The sequence below is a fragment of the Petaurus breviceps genome, unplaced genomic scaffold, assembly GCF_028583685.1.
Source record: "Petaurus breviceps papuanus isolate PSGF00001 unplaced genomic scaffold, PetGlider_PUasm1.0 185, whole genome shotgun sequence".
NCBI lineage: Eukaryota > Metazoa > Chordata > Mammalia > Diprotodontia > Petauridae > Petaurus > Petaurus breviceps.
Window position 1 is genome coordinate 10,479,591 of NW_027185797.1, and position 24,374 is coordinate 10,503,964.

Consider the following 24,374-nt stretch of genomic DNA (forward strand, 5'->3'; position numbering starts at 1 on the left):
TTCTCTTAATCTCAGGTGGTAGCTTCACAAAATGAGGATATTGTCCATGGTGATCTCTTGGCACACTTACAGTTAAGCCATTCTATGCTCATACCTTTTGGATATTACAAACTGATCTCTCATGGGCGTCTAAAACCCAACATGTCCAAACTGAATGCATTATATTTCCTCCTAAACCTAGAACTCTTCTAAAAGGCACCTGTTGGGAGTACCACCACCCTTTCAGGCTCTCAGGTTCACAATGAAGATGCTATCCTTGATTTGTCACTCCACAGTTTTCATATTCCTCCCCTTTTCTTGACGCACATAGCACCACCTCTGTGGTTCAGGTCTCCCTTAGCTCTTGCCCAGTCCATTGAAAGAGCTTCCTAATTGGTCATCTCCTGACCTTGAATCTCTCCCCTTTCTGAGTCAGAGATGCCCAGTAATTTTCTTAAATTTCAAGTCCAACCATGTCACCTCCTAGTTATAAAGTCAAATGGCTCCCTATTAACTCTAGGATCACATATGAGTGCCTCTCTCTGGTTTTATAACCTGTTCTCACCCAAATGACCATCCCTACATATACCTCCTCCCCTTCCTACATCCTATAATCCTCTCACCACACCACTCTGTTTCTCATTTCTAGGCCCTTCCCCCAGCCAGTCCTCATACTTCAAATGAACTCTTTCCTCAGCTCTGCCTCTTAGAAGCACTGGGCTGTTGGAGACCAGTGTCTCCTGAATTCTGACTGCAGTGAGCCAAGCCAGTCAGGTCTCTGAGCTTCATGATGGACCTCAAGGAAGAAGAGCAGGAGGCCAGGTTGTCTAAGGAGAGGCAAACTGGCCTCGGTCAGGGGAGCGGTGTATCAAGGCTCCTGGGCCATTCAGTAATAAGACTGGACAATATGAGTGCTTCCAGCCTGGGTGAGATGGGGACATCCAGTCTTTTAAAAACACCACTCACCACCAAAGAATCTCTTATTTCTTTAATACACAGCTGAAGCCCCACCTTGTAGACTGGCTTTCCTGATCTCCCCAGCTGTTGGTGCCCTCAGTTTCTAACTGCTTCATAATAACTACATATTACATGTTACGTTCATCCCTCAATTGAATGGACGTTCCCTGAGGGCAGGGGCTGGTTCGTTTTGCAGTTTGTTTCCCCAGGATCTAGAACAAAACCCAGGACAGAATAGGCCTTAACCAGGGCTTTTTGGTTGATTGTTGACTGTTACTATATTGCTCAAGTGACTTCAGCTTTTGTCAGAGCAGTGGTAACAGGCTAGACTTAGAGGATTATTACCTGTTAGTGGTCAGGAAATGGTGATGGGCTTAAGAAAAACAGTTGAGGGGAAAGTGGAGGTTTGACCCTTGTGACCTTTCATTTGGGGAATCCAGGTAGGTCAGGAGATAAGAGCTTGTAATGGAAATGCAGATTTAAAGATCTTCCCTGCCCCTAGGCACCCTGGGGACACTGGGGTGCTTGCCACTATAAAATAGCTTCATGAACAGGATCTGCAGAGTAAAAGGAAAGTATGGGGGCTGGGATAATCGTTTATTTCCCAGTTGTGGTAGCTGTGACTCTGTGGAGTCATGGACCAGGACAGAAGAGTGGCCTGCATGCAGACTTCGCTGAGCTGAGAGCAGGAATGGTGAGCTGCCTGCATCGGGACCTGGGCAGAAGCCAGGAGTGGCTGCTGCCTGCGGGAGGAGAAGGAGCCCAGGAGTTCGGAATTCAGCCACAGGAAAAGATAAGAACTGAGCAGCAAAGCAGGGGCACTGAGTGTGTTTCCTGGCTGCATCCCACAGTTTGGGACCCAGGGGGAGGATGGACTTGTGACTATGGTGGGTGGGATGAAGTGCCTTGGATCCCCAGGGACCCCACCTTGTTGGTTTTGTTGCCCAGCCCCCTCTCTGTGCTTGGAAGCTGGGGCTGGAGCTGTGTGAGGGGAAGGACACTCCCCTCCCCCCAGAACTTTATTTGAACTCTTGTTCTGAATTGAAGTGATAATGCTATGTACTTTGTGTTTGTTTAAGGCCCAGTGGCCACTTTGGTAACTTTAGTTCTGTACCTTGAAAATGTGACCTAAGAGATGTTTAGTGCTAATTTAAAAGTAAATTGTCTATGCCATGGGCATGAAAGATCTTGGGGCCGAATGTAATGGGAATGCAAATTTGGAAGATCTTCCCTGCCCCTAGGCTAAAATGCACCTGAAGCCTGGGGAGGGAGGCTTGTTTTTCAGTAGATACTTCTTGATTGGCCAGTGAGTCAATAAGGTTGTTACATTTTCTGAGCCAGGAGAAGGCTATATAAGCCCTGATGTGTAGCTTTGTTTTGGGACTCACTTAGAGAAGTGTTCTGTGATTTGATCTGAATTCTGGGAAGTTGTTGAGAGTCCCCCGGCTTTGAAAAACCCAGATGTGGAAATCCAGATGTTGACTGGGTATGGATGTAATGGTTGGACAGTTTGGAAAGCTGTCTACTTGATCTGTTAATGTCTTGATAATTCTGTCTGTATATTTTGAAGTTTGGGGTGCTGACCTTTTTCCCCTGAACAAGGTAAACGATATAAGTCTGACTGATTAAAGTAAGCTTGTTAACCCATTTTGAGTTGCTTTCCTTTAACAAAGCAGATCCAAGAACCTGTATGGGCAGCAAACCCTGAGGATGTGCTTGGGGTGCTTGCTGCTACAGAGCTCTCGGCCTGGAGTTAGGAAGACCTGAGTTCAGATCCAGCCTCAGACACATGGTAACTGTTTGACCCTGGGCAGGTCACTTATCCTCTGTCTGCCTCATTTTCCTCATCTGTAAAATGGGTCTATCTCCCAGGGTTTTGTGAGGATCAAAGGAGATAGCATTTGTAAAGCATTTTACAATCAATCAACATATATATATATATATATATATATATATATATATATATATATATACACATACATACATATATATGTTAAAGAAGATGATGAATTAATATTTATATGGTACTTGCTCTATGCCAGTTATTTTAACTATTATTGTTTATACTTTTATGTTTCTCTCATAACTTTCAAATAACAAATGTCCTGGAGTCAGACAGGAAAATTATCTTCTAATCTGGATTCTACCTCTAAAAGCATTTATTAGAATGTACCTACCTAGGTTCCAGGCACTGTTCTAGGGAAGAAGAATGAGGAGGAGGAAGAGGAGGCAGAGGAAGAGGAGGAAGAAAATAGTTCCTACTTTCAAGGAGCTTACATTCTACTGGGAAAATGAGGGACAATGCCAGTTATAAGAAAGTAAATATAACATATCTACAAAGTAAACATACATACACACACACAGATTATTTGGGGGGTGGGGTGGGAGAAGGGCACTAGCAATGAGGCCAATCAGGAGATCTCCTATCTAGCCCGGTGACCTTGGGCAGTTATTTGACCTCCCTATGTTTTGGTTTCCTGTTTGTAAAAGAAAGGCATTGGACTCCATGACCTTGGAGATCCCTTCTTTTGCAAAAAAGTCTATGACTGACTCAAGATTCATCTCTGTTTTTTCTTTAGTGATCCTACAAAAATCAGCCAGAAGAGTACAAAAGAAAAGAGAAGCTGGTAACCCTTTGAAGGGTTAAGGTGGAGGTTTGGTGCTTACTGGGTGAAAAAAGAGCCTTGGTGTTATCCTTTGGGCCTTTCTCTTTGGCACCTCAGACAATATAGAAAGATGTTCTGATGTTGCCAAATAGCTTGTCAAGGGAATGATAAGAAATAAAATTGATTTAGCTGGAGCAAGCAATAAAAGCCAAAGAAATCCTGGGTTTTGAGGAATATCTAAGAAATTGAGAGATTTGTGCCAGGGCTTTACAATGTATAACAGACAGAGGTCCAGAGCTGTGCCTGGTGTTTTGAAGCAGATTCCTTTGGTCTATTTATGCAGACATAACTCCTTGTGCATTTTCAAAAGCTCTCGATCTGGTTTAATCAATTAAACCAACATTAATGTATTTGAATATCTGAGCACTTTCTCTTATCAATATAATTCTCCAGTGTTTTCCTTTCAGAGCCCAAGGTGATGAAAAATAGATTCATTTGCTCTATTACATCGCATAATTGTGGCTTCAATAATTTTTTTTCTTTTAGTTTTGAAACCGCAAGAAGACTTTATGTAGCTTTAAGACTGCTGTTGGTTTTCATACCACAATTCTCAAGGGCCTTACTCTCCTTCAGGCTGCTATTGTTCGCAATCTGGAGATAAAGGCACTCTTGATAAAACTCTTTTAATGATGCTAATATTAATACTTTGGTAGAATACTTTATCCTCTAGTAATAGCTTTAAAGAGTTTGTTGAGATTTTGTCATCTCATACATTTTAATAGAAAATTAGGTTTGTAATTAACAAGAAAAATACAGTACATCCACCTATCATTTTCCTCACATTCATGGAGTGATTGCCAGTGGAATATTGCAGTTTTGTACTCTTTGTAGACCAATCAATATTTTGGTGAATGGTGAAGTTTGAGGCATGGAATTGAAGTGTAAACTAATTATAAACATTAAAAGTATGCTAAATATTATAGCCAGTTGATTATGTAAATTTAAACAGCGTAGGGGAAAGGAATTGCTTATTAAATTAGCCTGTTTTTTGTTCACCCTGGCATTGTTTATCATATGTTGTAGCCAGATATGCCATCAATTGTCTCCTTTAACAACCTGGTGGTTTCAGGATTGCCAAGCAATTAGGGCGATAGTGTCTGGGCATCGTGACCATGACAGAGGTAAAGATGGGATAACTACCATTCCATTGCTCAGGCCTTCTGGTGATGAGGAGTGATCTATGTCCACCATACATGGAGCCGACTTTGGTTGGCAACTCACCAAAAAAGTAGCAACTTGAGGCCAGGGCTGCCAATCCTTAGACTAGATTAGACTTGCTTCATTCCACAATACCAGGATAGATAATATTAATAATAATGGTAAGTATTGACCACTTATACAACACTTAACATTTGAAAATTTCTTTATTTGAATCTCAATCCTCCCAACAAGCCTATGAGATGGGTATGATAGGTATTATTTATCCCAGTTTTTGAGACATGAAATCAGAAACCCAGAGGGATTTAAGTGCTACGTGGTCACAGACAGGTATTAAGGACCAGAAGCAGGCTTGACTTTGATCTAGACCTAGACCTTAGAGGCCATCTACTCCAATGGGACAAGAATAGCTAAATGACTTGTCCAGGATCACAGACTAGTGTCTGAGGTGGAATTTGAACCTTCCTGTCTCAAACAACAGCCCATTATCTACTCCCCCATGCTTTCCAAAATTACCTGGGGGTACAAAAACATACATTGACTTAAATATTTATCTCTGATGCAAGAGTTCTTAACCTGAAGACCACAAACCCTTATCTGTGAACTTGAATGGGAGAAAATTACATCTTTCTTCCAACAGACTTTATGTCCTTTGTAATACTAAATATTTTATTTATGCATTTAAAACATTCTGAGAAGGGCTCCCCACACTTCCCCAGATTGCTAAAGGGGATTCTGCAGACAAAAAGTGAAGAAGCCTGTGCCTGATATAAGCCATACCTAGCTCCTTCTGAAGCTGCCTCTATTTCTAGGAAAAGTAAAGATAAGCATTTGCTTTGGAGCAGCAGCAAAGTGTGATGGGAAAAGCTTTGAACAGGGAGGGAGGAGGCCAGAGTTCCAGGCCTGGATCTGTCGACTTCTCTGAACCTTAGCCTCTTTTTCTGTAAAATGAGAGTGTCAGACTAGATGAACTCCCAGGTTTCTCCATGTTTTCCATGTTGTGATTTTTCAACAGATTCTGCCACTAAAATTCTTTTAAGACAGTAGAGGTGACCACGTGTTTCCAAAGAGTACACAGGCCCTTCTTCCTACTGCTGAGCCATAACCAGGAGTCTCCTAATTCAGGAAAAATACTTCAAACCATACCTAGGGCAAGCTACATGAAGAGTGCTCTCATCTGAATGGAGGTTGAGTAAGTTAAGGCTGGTAACTGCCTACTTTAGTTATTTTTGCTAACCAGATCCTAAATTTTATTGTTTCTATGCTGATAAAGACTCCTATGTCTGTCAGTGCCCTCAAAATTCAATACCCCATTAATTGTTGACCATGTAGGTTTGGTGTCTGAGAGAAAGCACTGCTTGCCCCACCTTAGTTATGGTTCTCCTCTACTGCAAGCCAAATGAAAGCAAGGATCATGTCTTAGTGAAACTGTGTCTTTCCTTTGGTGCCTATCACATGTGCCTATGCACAAGAAACCCTTCTAGTGCAGGGTACTGCATCTGCAGTCAGGACCAAGCTGGTCTTGAAACCTGCTTCTAGCCCTGGCTGGTTGGGTGACCTTGGGCAAATCACATCAGATCAGCAATGCTGTTTCTTCACACAAAAACATCAAAATGTCAGCTCCTCTCGTCATTATTATGATTATTTCCCTCTTCATTAGTATTATTTTCCCTATTTCCTCCTTAATTCTGTGAATGATACTGACTTTTTCTCAGTCAACCTAAGTTAGAAACCTGTCTCTTCTATCTCTCATCCTGATTCCTTACATCCTAATGGTTTTTGAGTCCTATTCATTATCCCTTTAAAATATCTTTCATGCTTGCCTTTTCTCATTTCCAAGGCCACCATCCTAATATATATCCCAATTATCACCTGCCTTGGCTGCTGTCATAACATTCTAATATGTCAGTCTCCACTCTCTAATGCCTTCCTTCAACTCAGATGCCTCAGTAATCTTCCTAGTATCGAGTATGATCCTTGCTCCAAATTTTTCAATGATTTCCCTTTTTCAACCAAATATAATACAACCTATTTAGCTCGACATTCAAGGCTTCCTACCAATCTGATTCCAATGTACTTGTCTAGCTTAATTTCATATCGATCTCTTTTACCCATTCTTCATTCCAACCAAACTCAGGGACTTACTGTCCTATCTTTTCTAGCATCATCTCTCATGCTGCTCCATTCCATCCATTCTTTGTACTAAATTGTGCTCATATCATCATCAAAGGGATGGTGTTGAATAGATAGGGGATAAGAAACAATCTCAAAGTTGGTTGGACTCATGACTCTTGTCATGCCTCTAATATCTACTGGCACTGTGGTTATGGGTGTGTTCTTTAAACTTTTCAGTTCCATAGGCATGTCTCAGTGCTATAAGTGGCATAATAGACATTCCATCTTTGACACAAAGCCTTCCCCAACCCTTTTTTTATTTTAAGCAATCGGGGTTAAGTAACTTGCTCAAGGTTACATGGCCAGTTATTTTTGTGTGGGTGGCGAGTATCTGAGGCCGGGACCAATCCCAGGTCTCCTGACGCTGGGGCCGATGCTCTTACTCACTGTGCCACCTGGCCACCCCCCCAACCCTTCTTAATTCTAATATCTTCTCTCTGTTAATTATTTCCCATTTATCCCTTTTATAGCTGGTTTATACACATTTATTTGCATAATGTCTCACCCATGTGAGCTCCTTGAGGGCAGGGACTTTCTTTTGCCTCCTTTTGCATCCCCAGTAATATTGATTGATAATAGCTACAGATCTATGTTGGTGATGGGAATTTTCTCACTGTGTCTTCCCTATAGCAACTGACAGATTGGGAACAAAAAACATCCCAACAAAAACCCTAAACAACTTATTGTACAGTTATATAAATTGATCTCTTCTCCCTTACCAGGTTTTAAGTTATCTAGAGGCAGAGAACATGCTACCTTTGTTCTTTGTATTCCCCAAACATAGCACCCATGCCTTGCAGAGAGTTGAAGGTAAATAGATGTTTTTTTGGTGGAATTGAATCATCTCTCTAACCAGCTTCAAGTTGAGAGCTAGGATTCTTTGTTATGCTATGAAAAAATCTCCTTCCCTCCCCAGTACCTAGCATAGTACTGAATGTTAAGTCGATATTTAGAAAATGTTGATTTCAAATGTGGGGAGCCAGTAGTGGTGTGCATTGACGACCTGACAAAATTGAGATGTTAGAAATTGCTGCCTCCAAATAAAAGCACATTTGTGTAGCCAGAAAGTCCCAGGGACACCTTTGATGAGGTTTGGAGTGGGGGGGGGGGGTGGAATATGGAGATATCCCAGAGCCCTCTGAACTGTTCTCCTCAGCTTCACTAAGCACCTGTGGGAGAGATCATTATTACCCTGTCCTCCATGGAAGTGGAAAGTGCCACTTCCTGGAAATGGCCACAGTGAGGGGCTTCTTCTTTCTCTATGTTATATTAGTAGATAGTCTGTCTAGGTCTGTTCTGGATGTGAAGCAGACAAGAGAGTAGGAGGAAGATAATAAATCACTTGTGTAATGGGGCACTGGCCAATAAGCCCAGTGCTCATGAGGATGCCCAGAGTGCTGCTGATGCAATCTCCACATGGAATTTGGAGCATGTGCAGACACTCATAACTGGTTCCAGCCCATTAGTCATGTGGTGAAGAAGTCCCTCTTTGATTGGAATGTAGCTTAAAATGGAGACATTCAAAAGCTCTTAGTCCACCAGAACCAGGTCTCTTTCAAAGGACTTTTTTTGGTATGATGGGATTCCAGTGAGAGATGAGAGCTAATGCTATAATGGGAAAAGCCCTTCCTATCCAAGGTTGGATATACAGTCAATATAGACTTGATTCTTTGCCTTGGTATTTGCCTTTCCATTTCAGGTAAAGGTAATTTGTTATGACCTTTTGAGTCAGGAGATTAAGCCGCTAGGAGGTGTAGGAGTAAAGTATATTCTGGGCTTTGCTGCCAAGTAGATCAGCTTTGAGGCCCTAAGAATCAAGAAGCAATCTTAGAGACTCTACCTAGTAGTAGCTGAGATGAGGGCTCATGTAACAGTCCTGCAGAATGTGCATGTGAACTTTGTGGGACCAGGGCTAGTTATGTGGAAAATACATTAAGTCTGAGTCCACTGTCCCCAGAGATCAAGTTGGGATGGGAAGAGTGTGCTCCCCATGAGTTTGGGGATGGGTTGGGGATATTTGCATCCCCTTTCTTGCTGAATCATCAAAGTAAATATTCATTTGGAAAAGCTAATTGACATAAATGACTAATAGAGAGATATGTTTTACATGATTGCATATATATAACCTATATCAGATCGATTACTTTCTTAGGGAGTTGGGAGGAGAAGGAGAGGAGAGAATTTGGAACTCAAATTTTTTAAACAATCTTAAAATTTGTTTTTACATGTAATTGGGGAAAAACAAAATAGTATTAAAAGTCTATTTGATATTAATGAGCTTAATGGATTTGGGGTACTAATCACTGGTAGATAACAGGGTAGGGAGGAAACCATGCCACAATGGGGGTTTGAATTAAGAGCATTAGAGGAAGACACTCCAGCATCTCAGAGATACCCCGAGAACCTACACCCTGCTCGGAAGAGTCATACCAGAGTACTCAATACACTCAACTTAAAATAATATGTAGGAAAACAAATTGGGATTTTCATGTTCCTACATCTTCTGTTCTCAGCCAATGGAAATCAAGTTGTTTTCAAACAGGACTGATTCTTTTCCCACACTCAGAGCTTTGTGAGACTCCCCTTTTATTATCCTCTTTATCCAATCTGTTGCCAAGTCTTATCTATTTTAACTTCATAACATCTCTTTTTTAAAAATTATATTTTATTCCCCCCCCCCCCCAATTACATGTTAAAACAAAGACCCTCTTCTCTCCTCTGACATGACCAGCATCCTGGGGACTGGCCCTTATCATTGGCTCATCTGGATTATTGGTTTAGTCTATTGGCTAGTCTCCTCTTCACAAGTCCCTCCCCTTTCCAGTCTATCCCCTATTCAGTTATCAAACTGATCTTCCTAAAGAACAAGTCTGACCATGTCACCTCTTTGCTCAGTAAAATAGCTCTTTGTCACCTCTAGGACCAAATACAAGGTTCTCTGCTTGAGATTTAAATTCATTTATCTTTCACTGAGGGTTTAAACCTATTGACTTTCCAATCTTCTGACACCTTGAAATGCTTCACGTATTCTGTGACCCAGTGACACTGGCCTCATTTGCTACTCTTTGAACAAGAAACACCAATCTCCCAAGCCTGGACGCTTTCTCTGCTTGTCCCCCGTGCCTGGGGCACTCTCTCTCCTCATCTCTGCCTCCTGGCTCCCTTCGTGGGCAGCTCAAATCTCCTCTTCTACAGGAATTTGTTTGCCTGTTGTTTCCCTTATTAGACTATGAGCTCCTTGAGGGCAGGCACTGTCTTTTGCCTTTCTTTATATATCCCCAGTGATTATCTAGATAGCCTACTACCTAGGAGGCATTTAATAAATATTTAATAACTGATTATCAGAGAAACTTTCTGTAAAGATTTTCCCCCCATTTACCTGCTTCTTTTCTAATTTCAGCTGTTCAGCCTATATCTTAACCCATACCAATTGTTTTGATGATTCCTGCTTTGTTGAGATTTGGTACTGTGAGGTGCCTTTCTTTCCCATTCTTTTTCACTAATTCCCTCGATACACTTGACCTTTTATTCCTACAGATGAATTTTGTTGTATTTTTGTGTCTCTATAAAGTAATACTTTGGTAGTTTAATTAGTTCATTCAAATTTTTTAAAACAATGATCCAAAAGAATAATTTTTAACAATAATTTGAAGAGATGATATGCTTATCATATTTTCAGATGACATGATGCTGGCTGGGAGAGTTAACACACTGGACAAAAAAAAAAATTGAGATCCAAAAGACCAATTTTGACAAGCCAACATAACAGGCTGAGTCTAAAAAACTGGAATTTAATCAGAATAAATGGCATCTCCTACATGTGGGTTCTGACAAGCAATTTCACATAATACAGACTGAAGGAGGCATAGCTAGAGGACAATTCATGGGAAAACAATTAGGGTGGTGGTGGTTACTATATATAATGCCAGGTCAAAATGAATATCAGTGCTGTTGCATAGAAGTTAAAAAGTATACCTATATATACATATATAAAATATTAGTATGCGTAATACATGTACACATAACATATTTATATATCCATATATAATATATAAATGTGTGTGTATGTGTGGATAAGGCCTCAGTTTGGGTGTCTACTGTTACTACTGGTTGTGTGACTTTGAATAAGTCATTTTCTCTTTTGGGGTCTCAATTTTCTCATCTGTAAAATGAGAAATCTGGATCAGATGATTTCTAAAGTCTTTTTAGCTTCAACATTATCTGACTCTGTTATCATAGAGTGTTTTAGAAAAGTCATAGCACACAGAACGATGGAGATGACAGACTTGCATTCTTCTCCATTGTCAATCCATATTGAGAATATGGTTGGGTTTTTTTTTTTTTCAGAGAAGGGGGAAAGGAATAAATACCAGCTATGTGTTATGCACTGTACTAAATTTTTTTACAAATAATATCTCATTTGATCCTTACAACAATCCTTAAAGGTACGTGCTACTATCCCCATTTTATAGTTGAAGAAATAGAGGGCAATATGGGTTAGGTGGCTTGCCCTGGAGTGACATGGTCAATAAGTGTCTGAGGTCACATCTGAACTCAGGTCTTCCTGGACTCTGGCTCCAGTGTTCTATCTACTGTGCCATCAAGCTACCCCATACTAAATTTTACAAAAGACACTGATGAACTAAAATACATTCATAAGAAGGTGACCAGGAGGGGCGGCCAGGTAGCACAGTGAGTAAGAGCACCGGCTCCAGTGTTGAGAAGACCTGGAGATCGAATCCCGGGCTCAGACATTTAGCACCCACCCAGAAACACCTGGCCTTGTAACCTTGAGCAAGTTACTTAACCCCAATTGCTTAGGGGCGGCCAGGTAGCACAGCTAATAAGAGCACTGGCTCAGACCTCAGATCAAATCCGGGCTCAGATACTCAGCACCACACCCAGACATAACTGGCCGTGTAACCTTGACCAAGTTACTTAACCCCGATTGCTTTAAAAAAAAAAAAAAAAGAAGGTGACCAGGGTGATGAGTAAACTGAAGACCATCCCATAGGACAGAATGAGGGGTTCTTAGGAGAAGAAAGGCTTCTGGGAGTGTGGAGGAGGGGAGGGGGGACTATGGGAGCTGCAGGGAAGCATTTGAAGGAATGCAGACAAAACTGGGAATCAACCTGTTCTACTTGCCTCTATTGCAGATTTTGGAGCAACAGGCAGAATCCATAGAGAAATATGTTTTGGCTGTAAAGGAAAAACTCTCTAATCATTAGAGATGTCAGGAAAAAAGTAATAGTTGCAAAAGGAAGTGGAGAGAGAGGAAGGAAGAGAGGGAGGGAGGAAGGCAGGAAGACTAGAGGAAGGGAAGAAGGGAGGAAGGATGGAAGGAAAGAAAAGGGAGACAGGAAAGAAGGAAGGAGGGAAGAAGGAAAGGAGAAAGAAAAGAAAGAAGGAGAAAGAAAGAATGAAAGAAAGAGAAAGGAAGAAAGAAAAGAGAAAGAGAGAAAGAGAAAAGGAAAGAAAGAGAAAGAAAGAAAAAGAAAATGAGGCAGGGAGAAAGGGAGAGAGGGAGGAAGGAAATGCAAGAAATGTTTCTACTTCTTGAACAATAATTCAAAAATCTGTTTTTCTGGGCAGTTCAGGCTTCACTTTAGGCTGCACATCACTCATATGATAGCTGTAATTAGACTTCTTGCAGAGGCCCCCAGGATTTTAGGTTAATTTTTTGACCATGTTGAAAGGATGCTTGATCCCCCGTTCCCTGCCCTGTGTTTTCTTAACCAGTGGTACAATTATGGATTTCCTATCTATAGAGTTATCATATGTAATTAATGAATTAATCCATTGACTTAATTCACAGGCAGGAAGATGTTCTGTTTTCTAGTGTTGTCTACTAATTATGCAGTAAATCAAGGCTTTGAAGAGCTTCAACAACCATTCATTTTTTATGAATTGATCTTTCTTTGGCTTTCTTCTCTAGGGGTGAGGAAATAATGCAAACATCGCCCCATTGATAGATGTCATATGAATGCTAAGAATATTTAAAACATGTGGCTGTACATAAGCAATATATACAGCTTATTCTGAGCATCAAGTGTTGATGCTGATGGGCCCAGACAGACAGAATCGGATATCCACCAGAGAGAACACTAGGCAAATTCTCCCGATACCAGGTCACCAGGCAGAGCTCCCAGGGGCTGGTAATTACTGCCTTTATTAACTGGAAATAGACATCATACCCAACCCCAAAACACCAGGAAGGCGTGTAAGATTGCAAAGGCAATGAATAGGGTTTTTGAAAAATGCTCATATGCAGACTGCATCATTTTGAAAGTAAAATCTTTACTTATGGTGACCATCTACTCTGTCTTCTAGTGTTTCCCATGGTGGGCCATGGACATAGCCTTCTCTTCCTGCATCCAGAAACGCTCCAAGTTCAGTCTGATCTGGATAAGGGGAAGTCACAGAGCAGTGGTGAAAATCCTCATGCATTTAGAACCCTGTTTTCCTTCCACTGTCAGTTTACACTGGGGGAAAATTGTAAATGTAGCTGAGTTCTCTTTGTCTCTAATACCTTCTCTGTGCTGATAGGTTTGGAAGCTGAGGATTTCTATTTGTATCTCAGCTCTGACACAACTTGTTAGACTTTGGGCCATTCAATCTAATCCAAATCCAATAAATGTTTATTAAGCACCTACTGGGTACCAGATACAATGGTAAATGCAAGGGCAAGGACCCATAAAAAGAAAGACAACCCCTGCCCTCAAGGAGCTTACAGTCGAATGCAGGGTTGGTGGGGGAGGCCAACACCAGGGGCATTTATTCTGTGGAGCTGAAACCAGGAGGGCAGCAGACACAAAGGGGAACGAGCTGAGAGCCCAGTTTCTGCCCTCTACAATGAAGGCATTGGGAGGAGTTTGGTTCTCTACCACCTGTCCTCCAATCAGAGGGGAGGAGACTGAGGCAAGTGGGGAAGATCAAGGCTTGAGCTAGCAGAGGTGATGAGCTCAGAGGTGATAAATTTAATCCGGGAGGAGAATCATGTTCCAACAAGTACCTGGACTTCCCTGAACTTTAATTTCCTCATTTGTTAAATGGTGGTATCACAGGAGATGATTTCTAAGGTCTCAGCAAGTTCTCAATCCCATTATCCTATGACATCAGGCAGATGCATTAGGAAAATGAAGGACAGCTAAGATACACTATTCTACTCTTTGATTTCATTCCTCCATGCTCCTCAATTCTTTCACTTGTTTCTGGGATAGACTTGGAGGTGTGTTATGGCCAACTCAAACAGGCTACTGATAGTTAGTGTGAGCATTTTCACCTAAGAAATTACAAGTGCTACAAATCAGGACCTGCTATATTGCTTGATTGATTACCTAGACTTAAGAAAGTTAGGGAGAAAGTGTTTATGCTAATTAAATTTAAAAGTGTAGTTTTTCCCCCTCCCTGAGAGCTGATTGTTAAACATTTACCAAAATACCCTTGAATAGGTCTGACTTTTATTCTCAATAACTCTATTGCAATAATACATTGTCCATGACTCAGTGGCCCATAAATATTATCCTGTGTGTAAGGGTGCAGTAGATTGAATCAGTGATCAATTGCCCCATTTCAAATAACTGACAAGATGCTATGCCTTGATACCTTTGTCAGGTGAAAACAATTAAGCAGAAGAGTGAACAAGGCCTATTTTCCTCTATTGAATCAATCCATTTTAGGCTAAGTGAAAATCAGTTTAGATGTTCTTGAAAGCCATTGGATGAACTTGACTGGACTTGCTTGGTAAGTGCTGAAGTCTTTGGATTGGTTGAGGAAACTTGGATGTGCTCTATGAGTCATTTATAAAATAGTTGACCTGTTTGGAAACTCAGAATTTCAAGCATCTGCCAGCTTAAATGATGGAGAAATTTCAGCCAAGCCTTTGAGAAAGGAATCCCTCCAGGAGAAGAGGCTTAGCCTCAGCCTCAGTCTGTCTCATCCCCTTACTTTTAAATTTAAATTAAAAATTAAATGAAGTAAAAGTCATCTCATTCCCTTACTTTTGCCAGGGGAAAACTTTGTCAGACCTCCTCACCAAGGTCCCCAGAACACTGACATCAGAGCCTGCACTGGGAGCCAAGGACAGACTGAATTCCATGAGAAAAGACAGATTCAAGCCTGTACAAAGAGTTTCATCATTATTCCCAAAGGAATTTCATGATTACTGCACAAGAGGGAGGAAAGAAAGAAAGATTTATTAAGCATCTACGACCTGCCAGGCACTCTGCTAAATGCTTTACAGATATTATATCATTTGAACCTTGCAACAACCTTCTGAGGTAGCTGCATTATTATCCCTATTTTACAGTTAAGGAAACTGAGGCAGAGTGGTTTGTCCAGGATCACACAGCCAAGAAGTGTCTGAAGACAAATTTGAAGTCAGATATTCATCACTGAAGGCTTAGTTCTCTAACTACTGTTCTGCCTATGAAACTGCCTCAGGACTTCCCACAAGCAGGAGGTAAAAGAGTGTGTCACAGACTTTGGGGGGAATATTTTGTACTAACCGGTCTTACTAATGAATTCTAGTTTACCTTATTGAATTTCCTTAGTGAATAAATAGCCCTTTCTAAAATGCCAATTAGATCCCTGTCTAATTGAACTAAACATGGAGGGAGGAAACAATCAGTGGGGTCTGGTGGGCTGTTAGAGGAGAAATGCGACCCCCTCAATCCTTCACAGTTACCCCTATAACCCTTCGAGGAGATAGAGCCAAGCCCTGTGGACTGTGGACTCTGTGGACTCTATGACTGTGATTCTGGTTGAGAGAGGAAGTCTAAGTCCTGTACTACATGGGCAATCAGCGTATAACATCCTTGGCATATGTAGCCAAGAACAAATATCTCTTAATAAATATCAGAGCAGTAATGAATCATAAAAAACAAAAACACACTAAAAAAATACTCACCTACTTGTTAAAACCTTAAATGTCTTTAATAGAGCACAAAGCTTTTCATTCCAGTTAGAATGTCAGAATGCAGCTATCTGTGAGAGAGATAACACAATTGATTCAAAGGTATTTGCACCGAGGTGAGATGGGTACCATGTGCTTTCCTGAAAGTAGATTTTAATAAGGAGGAAAAAAGAAGGAGCTTGAGAGCCCTGATGACCTGAACAGGTCAAGGAGGGAGGTGGGGGCCTGAGGCTAGAGGAATGGGATCAGGGATGGATGGAGGCAGACACCATTAAACTTCTAAATTATCAGTGTTGCCTCAAAGTAGCGTGGTCAGGTAGGAGAGGAAGTGAGTTTCCCCTCACTCATTAATTGATCACCAATCAAAGAACTGATGACTACTTCTTAGAAGATTCCTGTAGAATGTGCAGATTGGATCCTTTGATTCTGAGCCTTAAAGACAAACAAACTTCCTGATCTTGGATCAGTTTTTCTAGGGCCCAGCCCCATTCTTTAGCATAAGTAAATTATTCATTTTCTCTGTGAATCATAGGACTGTTTAGGAAAAATAAGGGGGAAAAAAGATAGAATTAAGTCTGTTTTACATCTGAAAATACAGTCATAGAAATTCTCCTTTAGATGAAAAATGCATAGCTATCCAGAGCCCAAAAAAGTGAGACCAAGAAGTATTCAGAGCCTGAACCAAATGGAAGGTGACAATACCCTAAGCATATAAACATCAAGAAAGCCACTGTAGCTACTGGTAGAGACTTACAAGAAATACTATCCAAAAAACCTCAATCAAACACAGAATGCAGCCCATCAAAGGTAAAACCTTTACCTATTATTAATTATGACAGTAATTTCTATCTCATAACATTTCACATAGCAACTGTTACCAAGAACATCTGCATTTTAAACGAGGGGCCTCATCATTTGCTAAAGGGAAGCTGGATGTCTATGTGTGCATCTTGCAGGAGCTCGGGAGAGCTCCAGCAAGATAACCAAAGCCTCCAGCTGCCCCTGTTGGCCAACTTTGAGACAGAAAGATGTACTGTTTAATGCTCTAGCCTCCTATTGTGGGGGAGGGCAGAAGAAAAGCGTCATTTATGTTCTAAATGACTTCTTACCCTGCTATTTCAGACACTGAGTAAAAGGTGATGCCCTGTCTAGACAAATGTATGGAGCCAAAGAGCCCACGTGAGTTCACAGGTCAGTAACTAAGATGACAACATGTGGACATCATTTTGAAGAGTCAGTGAGTCATGGTGGGCAGATAGCTGGCTTTGAAATGTGGAATACTTAGGTTCCAGTCTCTCCTCTGACCCATATTGGCAGTGTGATACCAGGCAAGTCATAAGTTCTCAGAGCTCTAGGCAACTCTTCAAGACAGAAGTTGCTGGAAAATGACCCCAGTCCGTTGGTAGAGAGGCTTTCTTCTTCTTTGACCTCCAGGCCCTGTCCTAGAAGAAAACAAGATACTGTGCTCAAAAAACTCTGAGAGGCATGCAGTATCATCCCCATTTAACAGAGGAGGAAATAGACTGGGAGAGCTTAAGAGACTGACCTGAAGCCACCTAGCTAGGGGTAGATCCTGGATTCCAACACACACACACACACACACACACACACACACACACACACACATACACATACACATATATCCTCTTAGAATTAAATCAACTAGAAGAGAAAATTCTGCAAAATGTCCAGGCTCCACTGATTTTCTCTTGTATTTGCAAAGCCCAGCTTCTTTCTGTCCCTCTTCTGTGGAAACTGGGCTGCCCTTATGGACAGAGCACTAGGCTTAGAGTCAGGAAGTTCCATTCCTGGTTCAGTCACTCACTTGCTATGTAACCCTGGGTAAGTCACTCAACTTTCGTCTGCCTCAGTTTCCTCATCTGTGAAATGAAGGTGTTGGATTTGTTGGTCTCTGACATCCCTCTCAGTTCTAAATCTATGTTCCCATGTGTTATTCAACTTATTTATCAAGGCACTGTGCTATATGCAAGACATTGCAGTATGAATGAATGAAGTATTTATTCTGTGTTTTCTATGCTGCAAAATAATTATATATATAATACACACACATAGTGTTATTGTATAAATAAAAATATAATAAAATAAATGTAATAAAAAACAGAATCCCTGAGGATCTCTTATAGGCCCGTGTCTCCTCCTGTTGGGTTCGGTGATAATTTTGTATTATGGATATTTTCACATTGTAAAAAACACCTTACAATGAGGAAATCTCCACAAAGACAGGGAACCGTTATTCATACTGGACCCATAACAAAACTTTGTACCTCCCCCAGTCCTGCATTTCTCAGAGTGTTAAATAAATCTTTGTGGAATGATTCAATTCCATATTACCCCTCTTTCAGGGGGTATCAGACCTCTACTTCCCAGGATTCACTCTACCTGGCAGACTTTTCTCTTTGTTCTTCAGAATTACAACGGCCCTTTCTCCAATCACTCAGCAAGCATTTATTAAGAACTTACTGTGTACCAGGCATCCTGTTAGGTGCCAGAGATACAAAGAAGGCAAACGATCATCCCTGCCTTTAAGGAGTTTACATTCTATCAGAGAAAACAACCTGTGTATATATAAATACAAACAGAATATATACAAGATGATATAAGGTCATTTGGAAAGGGAAAGCACTAGCTTTAGGCATCAGGGAAGGTTACATGTAGAAAGCATTGCTTGAGGTAAGCCTTAAAGGATAGTCTAGTGTTGTCTGGGTCCTAAATCTGAATTCCTTTGAATTACACCTTGGCCTCCAGACAAGCTAACTTTCCCCCATAAACCTTAACAAGGGTAGTTTACCTGGAGTACCTGAACTTGTTTTCTTTAAAAAAAAAATCAGTAACTATTTCAATATAATTTAACTTCCTCTGTAAGCCTTTGCATTTCATTTTATGCATTTAAAAACATGATTCAGAGGAGACCCTAGGCTTTGCCAGAGTAGTAAAGTGGTCTATGATCCACCCCCCTCCCTGAAAAAAGTCATGAGATCCCGAATTAGAACAATATTCTTGTCTCTTAACAATCATGTCTTTTTGATACCTAGTTCCTGGAAGGGTAAGTGCAAAAGATCTGGGCAATGATTTCAGCTGCTTCAGGGGAGAGTGTTTCTTCACTCAAGTAGTGGTCAAAGTTTAAGGATGCCTTTAAACTTAAGATTTTGCACCTGTTACAATGCAAATGCCCCTGGGAGAGACTTTTGTAGGCGAATGTGAATGAGGATTTTTGGTTTTGATTGAGATTAGGAAGGAAAGCTCCAGAGAGCATTCATTACATGCCACTGAAAGCCTGGGGACACCTCCTGAAAATACTTTCCCAGAGTAAGCCAATCTGAGGGCAAATATTTCAACCTCTGTGGCTCCATCTAGAACTCATCCCCCTTTGTGCTTCCTTCCTCCTCCATCCCTGTCTTTACTCGTTTTTCTTCCCAGTCCCTGTGATTTCTACTACAGAGAGGAACTTTGGATCTCTTCTCTAACCAAGAGTGCCTGAGGCAGGGAAGAAAAGAGATTTTAAAGCTGTCTGAGAGGGGAAAGGAAGAGTGTAAATGCTGAACTGGGTTCTTGAGGGCAAATCTAATTAGTGTAAACTTCAGTTTAAACCAGATTCAGTCTAGTGGAGTCTTAGAAAAAAAATGTATTTTATAGTCTGAAGAACAGGAAATACTACAGGAGGGGTATTCCAAGAGAACAGGCAGGTTTTTTTTTTAATAAATTATCTTCTGATCAGATATGTTAGCCTTTTACAATAATATTTTGTCAAGGTTATTTATAGAGGGTTTGGTGGGGTGGGAGAGAAATTATTTAATATAGAATGCTACCTCCCTGGTAATGCAGTTTGTGGTTACTCTGGGTAACATGCATAACTGTATCATTCCTTTTGTGTGGCTGAACATAGAAGGCTTGGATTATTAGTGAGGCATTTCCGAATTCAGTCTTCTATATTCTTCCAGCACATTGTTTGGATGTTTTCAGCTTTCTAGAACTGGTTGCCTGTCATTTGATTTTGAATTTAATTTGTTTTCAAGGATGTGAGGTTTCTGATATACACATTCTTTGAATAGGCAAACACTCAGCAATGTGAAAATAGTTTGGTTTCTCTTAGTAATTCTTTGTGTTGAAATACTTTCCTTGACTTCGGTTGTCTTTGTTAATTAGATATTGAGAAGGTCTTTGAAACCTAAATTTTTAAATATTTATTTAAATTGTATTTTCATTATGTTTCCTTTGGTTCTTGGGATAATTGGTGATTTTAGCAACGTGATGTTCCCTCTCCCTTCAACCAAAGGGGACTACAGCCTTTCCATACCCTTTCATGCTTATAACACTTATCCAAGTTTTACCATAAAATTTCCAGGGAAGATCTATCCAACATGCCACTGGGGTTGCCAATCTCTTGTTCCTCTTCAGTAAACAACTAATCTTTTCTGCCTATACATATCTTTGATAATGTCTTTTATGTCATTTGTACCATGAAAGTCATCATAGGATGGCCTGTTGACAGCTCAAATTCAGCGTGTCCAGAGCTGAGTCGATTATTTCTCTGTCCCACTACCCGATGAGGTTTCCCTATCCCCCCCACCCTATCCCCAGCTTCCCCATTTCTGCCATTGGCACCACAATGTCTTTCCAATGATCAAGACTCAAAACCTTAACTTCCCTTGTTTACCCTTTCTCTTTTTCCCCCTCATATCTAATCAATTGCCGCATCTGTCAGTTTGACTTTCCCTATACCTTTCTCTTCTCTTTCCTCTGTTTCATTCACCCTGCCATTCATCAATGTAGTTTGCTTTTTACTCTGACCACTTTGTCCCTGGCAAGTGGTTCCATCGTTCTTGATGGTGAAAAGAGTTTGTTATAAAAAAATCTTTACAGATTTTTATCAGCTTTCATCTATTCATCGTCCTTCTTTCTGTTGAATCCATAAGTATCTTTCAGATGGCTTTGCTTAGTTTTTACCAAGAATTCTTTCAACTTCTTTTCCCCTTAGGTACTTCTCATTTTTATGAAGCACTACTGCATAGAATTCACCTTCCATCTATCTCAGTTACAAGTTAGTTGAAATTTTAAACCAGGGTTGTTCTTGGATGCCATGTTTCTGTGCTTGGCAAGAGGGTCAAGTGTTTGTTGACTAAAGCAGTTATTTATTTATATTTTTGGGGGCAAATGTTTTTGACGGTTAAGCTTGCATTAAGTTACTCTGATTGGTGTCACTCCCCCATCTAGTTCACATTTTTTCATATCAATGACTGGCTTAAAGAGGTAAGATTAGAGTGATTTTAATTGAATGCCATATCTTTTTCTCTTATTTACATTTTCTTCTATATTTGGAGTAATTTTGACCTTTGCTGTAATAAGTAGGCATTCTGACTATCCAGAGAAAGCTGATTCAAGAATGCCTCCCACATAAGGAATGTCTCATTTCCTGTCCATTAGAAGATAATCAATTTCATCTCTGTGATATTATTCCATGCTTGCTATATCCTTTGCATTTTTTGAAGTATTTGAATGTCTGCACAGTGTATAAGTCTTTATTTTCTCATCTTTTCCTCTCTTGAATTTGTCAGCAGGTTATAAGGTATATGTTGATTTTATTTGGATATCCTAATTGAATTTGTTCCCTCCTCACCTATGCCTGTAAGTATCCCTAGTTTCTTTCAAAAATTCATCTCAAGTAGGCCTTTCCTGATTTCCCAGTCTTGCCACAAATTACCTTTTTTCTTTGTATATATGTATAGATTTTTCATATATGTAATGTGAATATATACATATATATCTGTACACATGTATATAATATATACAAACATAAATTTATATGTGTATGTATGTATACTAGATAGATAGATAGATGGATGGATGGATGGATGGATGGATGGATGGATGGATAGATGGATGGATGGATGGATGGATGGATGGATGGATGGATGGATAGAGATATAGTCTCTACAAATAGAATGTAAGCTCCTTGAGGACAGGGACTCTTTAACTTCTGTTTTTGTATCCCCAGTACCTAGCACATAATAGGTACTTAATAAATGCTTGTAGACTGCTTGATTGCTTGCTTCTTTATAACATTTCTTTACACATTCTCTACAACAAAAACTGCCACATCTACAGTTATTTGGGGGAGTATTTTTGTAAATACTTATCATGAATATTATAATACAAGATGACTAAATGTCCCATGGAATGATATTTCTTCTTGCTTTTAAATTCATCATAAAAAATGACCCTGCCACCTCATTTTTTTTTACTTTTCCAAAGAGACTCTGAGTCATACTTCAATTTAGTAGCAATTTCCTTCTGTCTTCCATTTCATTTATAGTAAGAATGTTAAAATTGGTAAGACTCATTTCCTTATATAGAATGTCCACTCATTGGTCCTTGGACCAGAGGCTCACATCTCAAGAAGCAACAGCTAAGTTGTTTATGAAAGAACCAAAGATTATATGATTCTTTTTTTTTAGGAGGGGGGCAGGCAGGGCAATTGGGGTTAAGTGACTTGCCCAAGGTCACACAGCTAGTAAGTGTTAAGTGTCTGAGATCAAATTTGAACTCAGCTCCTCCTGACTCCAGGACCAGTGCTCTATTCACTGCACCACATAGCTGCCCCAGATTATATGATTCTTAATTCTTCTCTCCTTTCCACCACTCTGCCAGGGTCACTGGGGTACACAGGACCAAGAATCATCTCATATTTGTCTTTGTTTTATAAATTACCGTGGTTTAAGAGTTCATCATTAAGTGGACAGATTAATGATAATGAATTTGGGTGCTTAAATAGGTCAGATCTCAGAAAGAAGACTCCTTTTTCTAAGACCTTATATGAAGTTTTTCCAGCATAGTAGAAGCTTCCAGCACCTATACTCCACTGGCATAATCTTTGAGAATCCAAAATCACCTCCATGTCACAATCAGGCATCAAAGTGGATCATTTTGGAGAGAGCAGGACCCCAAGATAGAGGTCCAGCACCAGTTTTCCAGCTTGAAGATGCAGTGCCCTAGCAGCTCAGCTTGGAAGCTCTGGGACCCTCTTTCTCCAGTGTAGGAGAGGTGCAAAGTGGCCACCTGCAGCAGTCTGATGGCCTCAGCTTCAGGAGCCCTTAAACAAAACACTCCTATTTGATTTCCATTAGAGCATGGTGGGAATATGGTTCCTTTGCTGGTTAAATCCTCCCTGTGACACTTAGAGACAACTACTTAGAGTCCTACCTGCGCACCTGAAGACATTACTCCCTATGTGCATACTGCAGATCAAGATATTTGGTCAGGATCAGGCGAAGTTGATGGAGAGCTTAGTGGTCAGTGACGCTGCTAAACTGAAGCCGAACCAGGGGATGCTGACTCCTTTCACCAGTGAAGAAGGTGGTATCATAGAAGACTTGATTGTGACAAACACATCTGACAAGTGCTTGAACATGGCGTCCAATGCTGGGTGCTGAGAGGACATGATCTTCATGAAGAATGAGGTGTCAGAATCAAGAAGTGCTGGTTGTGATGTGAACCTGGAGGTGATAATGCCTTGGTAGTTCTGCAGAGTCCCTTGGAGGCCCATGTCCTGTGGGCTGGGGGTCAGATGCTGACCTTCATGACCAGGGCCATACTGGATGTATTTGGAGTACCTGGCTTCTGTGTGCCTTTCTGTGGTAATATGGGGAAGGATGGCTTGGTGCCCTCAGTGCCAGCAGAGAGGGCTGTCCACTTGGCAGAGGCTCTGCTCAAGAACCAAGAGGTCAAGTTAGCAGGGCTGGTGGACAGGGATGAATTGTGGGTGGAGGCAGGTCTGTGCCTGTATGGGAAGGACACAGATTGGCCCACCACCCCTGTGGAGGAGCCTGAGTTGTACTCTGGGAAAATGATGCAGGGTTGCCATGGTCCTTGGCACTGCCATTGTTGTCCCCCTGATGAAAGGGAAGCTGACCCAGGGCTGATGTCTACAGGAACACCTATTCAACAGCACAACCTCATCATGAACACAAAGGAAGTCATCACTGGGGAAATCACCAGAGGATGCCCCTCCTCCTGCCTGAAGAAGAGGGCAACCGTGGGTTATGTGCGTGGAGACTACAACAAAATTGGCTCCAGCTGATGGTGGAAGTATGGAAGAAGCAGCAGAAGTCAGTGGTTAGCAATATGGACTTTGGCACACATGCTACTAACCTTGAAGTGACCTGATCTATCGAGCTTTTCTTCCTGCCTTCCTTTAGGGTCACCTATGTTGCTCCTGTGGTTAGTTGGTGTTGTCTGAGAGAGGGAGGAAACCTACATAGTAAGAGGGTAGGTGAATGACTCTTCCAGGGCCTTCTGGAGAGAAATGGGTTCCAAAGTAAGGGACTGGGGAAAGAAGAAAAGAATTCAAGGCAGCATAATATCAAGGAAACAGGGTTTGGAGTTAGAGGACCTACTTTTGAATTCTGATTCTGCTATTTATTCTGAATATGACCTTGGGCAAGTCTTTTCTCTTTGAGCTGGTTTCCTCCTTTGTGAAACGAGGATTCGTTGCCTTGGTGTCACCACTT

The 24,374-nt window shown here is 40.9% G+C and overlaps 1 pseudogene; it reads left to right on the forward strand.

Moving 5' to 3' along the window:
- Positions 1–769: 769 nt before the first annotated feature.
- Positions 770–24,030, forward strand: LOC138161570 (aminomethyltransferase, mitochondrial pseudogene; annotated as a pseudogene).
- The last annotated feature ends 344 nt before the right edge of the window (positions 24,031–24,374 follow it).